This window comes from Raphanus sativus, unplaced genomic scaffold (genome assembly GCF_000801105.2).
Source record: "Raphanus sativus cultivar WK10039 unplaced genomic scaffold, ASM80110v3 Scaffold4691, whole genome shotgun sequence".
Classification (NCBI taxonomy): Eukaryota; Viridiplantae; Streptophyta; class Magnoliopsida; order Brassicales; family Brassicaceae; genus Raphanus; species Raphanus sativus.
This window is the reverse complement of record NW_026619993.1, coordinates 1-6,226: the sequence shown is the minus strand read 5'-3', so window position 1 is coordinate 6,226 and position 6,226 is coordinate 1. Positions and strand designations below refer to the sequence as shown.

Below are 6,226 nucleotides of genomic sequence, written 5' to 3'. Positions count from 1 at the left end.
CAAGAAAATGTCTCCATCTCTCTATGTACTGGTTTTTTTTTTTTGAACTGACTCTCTATGTACTGGTTGTGATGATTAATGTAAAATTTATCCATCTCAAAACCTTTTTATAATAAGTGCATCTATAGCTTTAAAAATTCATAGAAGAAAACAAATTTTCTATCTCACAGTTTTCAAAAAATTTACCGACTACCAAACCAAACTTGCATTATATTGTCGTATCGATCATGTTAAGAAAAAGTATGGTAATTCTTCTGTTCGTATATATTTTGTTTTCCGTTGTATTTTTTAGTATATAATGTATATATGTACATATAGGAACAAAACCTATAACTAATTTTTAGATGTGTGAACCGATAAATGAATAAGTAAAGAACAAAAAGATGGATTCATGTGAGGGAAAAGTGTAAAGAAGGGTATGCCTAATTTGTTATTATATGTGAGTGTTATATGCTAATGGCAGTAGATCTGGAATATGGAATTTGAATAATGACAGAAAAGTTGATGATGGTGATGGGAAAAGCTGAGAAATGATGCTGGGGTTGGCCCATCAATGCCTCCAAGGATTTATTCACATGAGCCAAGTTGGACCCACATGATCTACCATGTGGACTTCCCACTCCGTTCCCAGCTTGTACACTCTTTACCTAAGAAAAAACATATACGGTGTCTAAGTTAAAGATTCATGCATGGTCTATGCATGAACATTATGTGTATATATATGCGTGTGTATATTATCACTATCATGTTTTTTTTTGTAACTGAAAAAACAAAACATGATTGCTGCGTCTAGATCGATGTGACATATGCTTATGAACTAGCTTGAATGTCTCATTCTCACGCGCTTGGTGTAATTCATAATTTCATATTAAATCCATGAATATTGTTTGTGGAAAGATATCATATAAATAGTTTTCAAAACTAGAAATAGACAGAAAGGAACTTATGATGAAAAAGGACAGAAAGGAACTTATGATGAATATTGCTGACAGAACATTAAAATTCAGTTTAAAACAAACTTATGGTGAATACAATATCAGAAAGATATATATATTTTTTCTCGAAAAAAATATCAGAAAAATATAATCAAGGTTCATGATTTTTTTCTTTTTTAAAAGAGCTTGGAAAATAAAGAATTGGTGGCGAGCAAGTAATGGGAAGAATAACCAAATGAGTAAATGACAAGAACATTAATTATCATGTAGGACGGATGAGTGGAGAAGCAATGAGGTTTTCTTGAGTATAGCCTAGTTGGGACACTAGTAACCAATTACCATATTTCAACCGATGATGCGAGATCAGAGCTAATTTACCTAGAAATTCACGTTAGAAATTAAAGGAGCTAAACTGCGATACGCTTTACTAATACACATGCGCTTGTGTATGGACAAGTAATGCAACATGTTCTCTATGAAGTGCGCAACAAAACAGAATTGAAGTAACTAAAAGAAACACGATTTCGATTAATTACCTTTTAGTTGTACTCCCTCTGTTTCTTGTGTCATTCTAGAGTTAGGCACAAGGATTAAGAAATCATTAAATTTTACATATTTTCTATACAAAAACATCATTAACCATACATCTCAACCAATAGAAAAATAAAATGCATAATAAAATTAATAAATTTTGCATTGAAAACTTAAAACGACACTTATTTTGCAACGAAAAAAATTCCCTACAACGACACTTAATATGAAACTGAGGGAGTAAGATTAATTGCTCCACATTGGGATTGGTTTAGGATTCAGTTCGGGATCGGTAACAAAAAAAGCGAGTAAAATATGTATATAGATGGGCGGCAATCACGAAATAACGAAAGGATTAGCAAGTGGAGATACAAAGGAGACCATATACAATCATAAAGAGACAATTTCAGTTAGAAGCGCCGCCAGACATAAAGATCTGAAACCAGTTTCTATTGGTTAACCCAAGATTCGTTCCCCATGCATCCAGTGACGGGCTGCCACGTGGATACATTCCATTATTCCTAACCGACCACACTTGGAAAAGGATGGAATACCCTAGGAGACCACTTTGATAAAGAAACACTGATTTTATTTTGGCATTATTTTACCAAGTATTTTTTATTATTAACCCCGGTTTTAGTTAAGACATGTTTATATATAGTCTAATACACTATTGTCATTTTCATATAAATAGTATCACTGTTACAAAGTTTATAGATTAAATCATAATTTTATTTAAAACTATATATGTATTTTAAACTTTACTGGTATAGTAGCCCAAGGCGGCCAAAACCATTAAACATTGGAAAAACAAGTTTTTTTTTTTCCCAACTGATTATATTATAGATAGTGGATTGACACAAGACCAATGAACGAAGGTATGTTCGTGGTTAGCTAAACCGGCAAACGACATGATATTTCCGGAACCTTGAACCCACACAGGGCAGCAAAAGCCAAAACAGAATACAAGGCAAACTGTTACAATCAAACTTTAAACTAAGTAACTAGATCCCAAACCACTAGAAGTCATCTCAAGAGAGCAGAGAAACCTAAAGGATAGAGAGCCTATGAAAGCTGCTTGACGTGAATGCCCGCGGCCAAACCACCGTACAACCACTTCCTCCTAGAACAACGAGGATACACCTCAGTAACCAGGTAACCAAAGCTTCACAGACCGGCAAGGAAGAATCACTCAAAGATTCTGTCACACTTCGGATACGGCTGAGTCGAAAACGACTGCTTAAACGCTAAGATATGAAGCCACCACACACACAGATCTCCACGAAATCTGCTCAACCTACCTAGAAGCGAAGCCCACCCAAGCCAGAGAACAATGAACACAGGCCACAAACGGCATGGCAAAGATACGGCTTAGACGGAACCCACAGCGAACTCTTCGCATTTAGACAACCTCTGAATCTGAGAGAACCACACAAGTAGCCTAGGAGATATGCATAAAAGATAAAACTCAACAGATCTAAAAAGAGAATCAAAGATAAAAGCTTTGGACGAAAATCCACACCGCAAATCAATAGATCCGGAACTTTTATGATAAGAATCTACAACAGATCTGGAATTTTCAGAAGAATAGGAAAAAGCATATCTCCTTAGAAAATGAATCACAGTCACAAACCGAAATACAACTAAGCAAATAAGAAAGAGCACGAAAGATTTGGACCGGCACAGGCGCTGAAAAAGCCGCCACGCACCGGTCGACGGAACTCAAGCACAGGTGAAAAGGAAGAACGACGAAGGCGGTAGAGAGAGAACCTTTTTCTTTACCAAGACATTGGAAAAACAAGTTAGAAATGTATATAATTTATAACGAATAGTCTTTGTAAGTTTTCACTTGCAATTTGCTTGTCATTTTGAAACATTATAGACAAAAAAACTCAGTTTGCCTAATTACGTTTATATCCGTTGAGCTAATAAAAACACAAAAGCTTTTAGTTTCTTTTCCAACCTATATCGTCATACTTGAAGAGAACGATGTTGAGAATCAGAATATGTGTAAGAAAGAACAAAAAGAGAGAGACAATTGGGAATTTTCTTTTACTTTATATTATTAGCTCCATATTTTATAACGAAGGTGGCATACTCCCTTTTGTTATTCCCTTCTCGTTATTTTTATTGAATTTCTTTCTTTCTCCTCTTTCTTTATAAGCCTATACCGTTTGAGCCCCTACTCAACAACACAAAACATTTGTCTTCTTCTCTTTCTTTGTTCTCAGTCTTCCTCTTATTTGTCTCATCATCTATTATCTAGACTACTCAATCATACCTTTCAATTACTTACATACACTACGATCGGTTTTGTTATTTTTTTCTCGTACAGACCGTTCCTTAGATCTTGTTGTTCGATTATATTAAATGATCTGATATTAAATCAATCAAGGGGTCTCAATTTCATCGCCACCCGAGGATATTCATGGCCCGCGGTCTCGTTGCCTCCTGGTTTTAGGTTCCACCCAACGGATGAAGAGCTAATCACATACTATCTCAAAAAGAAAGATCAACGGTCGAGAGATTGAGCTAGAGATTATCCTGAAGTAGACCTCTACAAGTGGGAACCATGGACTTGCCAGGTAATAATTATAAGTACATTAACGAGTAACCACATATCAACTATCAATATATAATCGGGTAAATGTTCCCTTTATGGCGTAAGACTTTAAAGGGGTTTGAACGTAGGTTCAAGAGATAAGAGTGAAGAAAAGAATAAGAATATCACATGGCCAGAAAACCATAAAATACGTTAACTTGACCACAATTAAAACATCTATATATACCTTCCTATTTCGATTCATATCCGCTTTTAAACCTCTTCAATTTTATTTTCTTTCAAATTAAAGAAGTTACAAAACTACTTCACAAATTAAACATCGATTCAGTAATCATATTATATTTTTAAGATCAGTTTGGATTGGGACAATCGGTTGATTTATCAAAAAAAAAATCAGTGAAGCTTAGATGCAAATTAAGCAATGCATATTAACAACGATTATTAATAGTCATAGTAGATTCATTAGAGCAGACGCTATCGACTTTTGATAATCTCCTTTTTGGTCAAAAAGTTCCATCGACCACCACTCCTTTTAAGTTATAGTTGTCTCTTTTTTGTACTTTAGGGTTTTAAGCTTTGGAAAGAGTAAACAATTAACAAACATAATATTTCATACGGGAAAGATAAAGAGAATTAATCATAAGAAATTAATTAGCTTTATCTAAAAAACTAAGCTCTATATAATATTACAATAATTATATTAATGTCGTCAGAGAAGTTAATTAATTTTAAATTGGCAGGGAAATCATTGCTCCCTAGCAAAGATCAAGAATGGTACTTCTTCAGTCCACGGGACAGAAAGTATCCAATGGTTCAAGACACAACCGCGGCAACAAAAGGCGGTTATTGGAAAGCAACGGGGCAAAGACCGGAGGGTGAGTTTGAGAGATCGAACCATAGGAACCAAGAAACATTAGTTTATTACCGTGGACGCGCACCACATGGTATTTAGAACTGGTTGGGTCATGCATGAATATCGCCTCGATGAGACCGAATGCGAGCCTACTGCTTTTGGCATGCAGGTTGTTAAATTAACAAAGTTATGACAAATATAATTATATATATATTATATTATATATATTATAATATATATATTATATATTATATTATTTGACAAAACTGTTAGAATAAAATTTAACTGATTATAATTTCAGGATGCGTATGCACTTTGCCGTGTTTTTAAGAAGATGATCGTTGAAGCAAAACCAAGATCAGATCAACATCATCATCACATTACCTAACACGAGTTCGAATATAAGTGGTAACTCAAGTTTTGATGTTTGTTCGGATCTTGAAATAAGTTCAAATACACATCAAGTTCAACCAAATTATAATAACGCTATCGAGACCCAACCAAGATTTGGAAACGCAAACGCAATCGGTGATCACGATGACTGGTCACAATACTTATCACAAGGCATGCCTTCGGGCTTTTCAAATTACGGATCTCCTTATGGATCATACCTCACTCAACAAATGTAAGCTTATATATAAGTCTATAGTTGATATTAAATTATCAATTCCGTAATCCGTATCTAATCTGTTTGTATGTATAGGTGAATACAGAATTGAGTGTGGGATGCTGCAGCATCAGGTGTCACTGCCACCATTGCAAGTTGAAAACTCGCCGGTTCAAACCAGCGATTTCTCAAATGGAATGAACAAAAACAGCGGTCAGTGCGGTTTCAACGACTGTACTTTCGTTTGCAAGTAACTCCAACCAGCTCTATAATAACACGATGGTGATCATTTAATACACATGGAAGTCTCGATGAAGAATTGCTCAATGCTGAAAATACAACATGGATGAAGACGTCTGACGAGAGTCTACAACAGGTAATTAACATCATATCTCATAATCATTAATGTGAATTCGTCGTTTGTATTAAGTGCTCTAAATCTAAACACGTGCCATGAACTCTCTACATATGTATTCTTGATTACAGAGTTTTATAGAAGATCAAGAGATTTTTGCCAAGTTTCGAGATAATGATAGATCTTGAATTTTTTGGTGTTGACATAAAAATATAAATTTACAGAACTGAACCCATATAATAAACGATTTTTTTTCTCATATATAAAGGTTGAGTGGAATAACATTAGTGTATCTGTTATAAACTACTACAGGCGGGTTTCGGACCAATGGTATCTGCAACATAGAGATCGATGATTTTTTCTCGCTCGAAAACCAAGTTGA

The 6,226-nt window shown here is 34.8% G+C and overlaps 1 pseudogene; it reads left to right on the top strand.

The window, feature by feature from the left end:
* Positions 1-3,697: 3,697 nt before the first annotated feature.
* On the top strand, positions 3,698-6,218 carry LOC130507521 (NAC domain-containing protein 86-like; annotated as a pseudogene).
* The last annotated feature ends 8 nt before the right edge of the window (positions 6,219-6,226 follow it).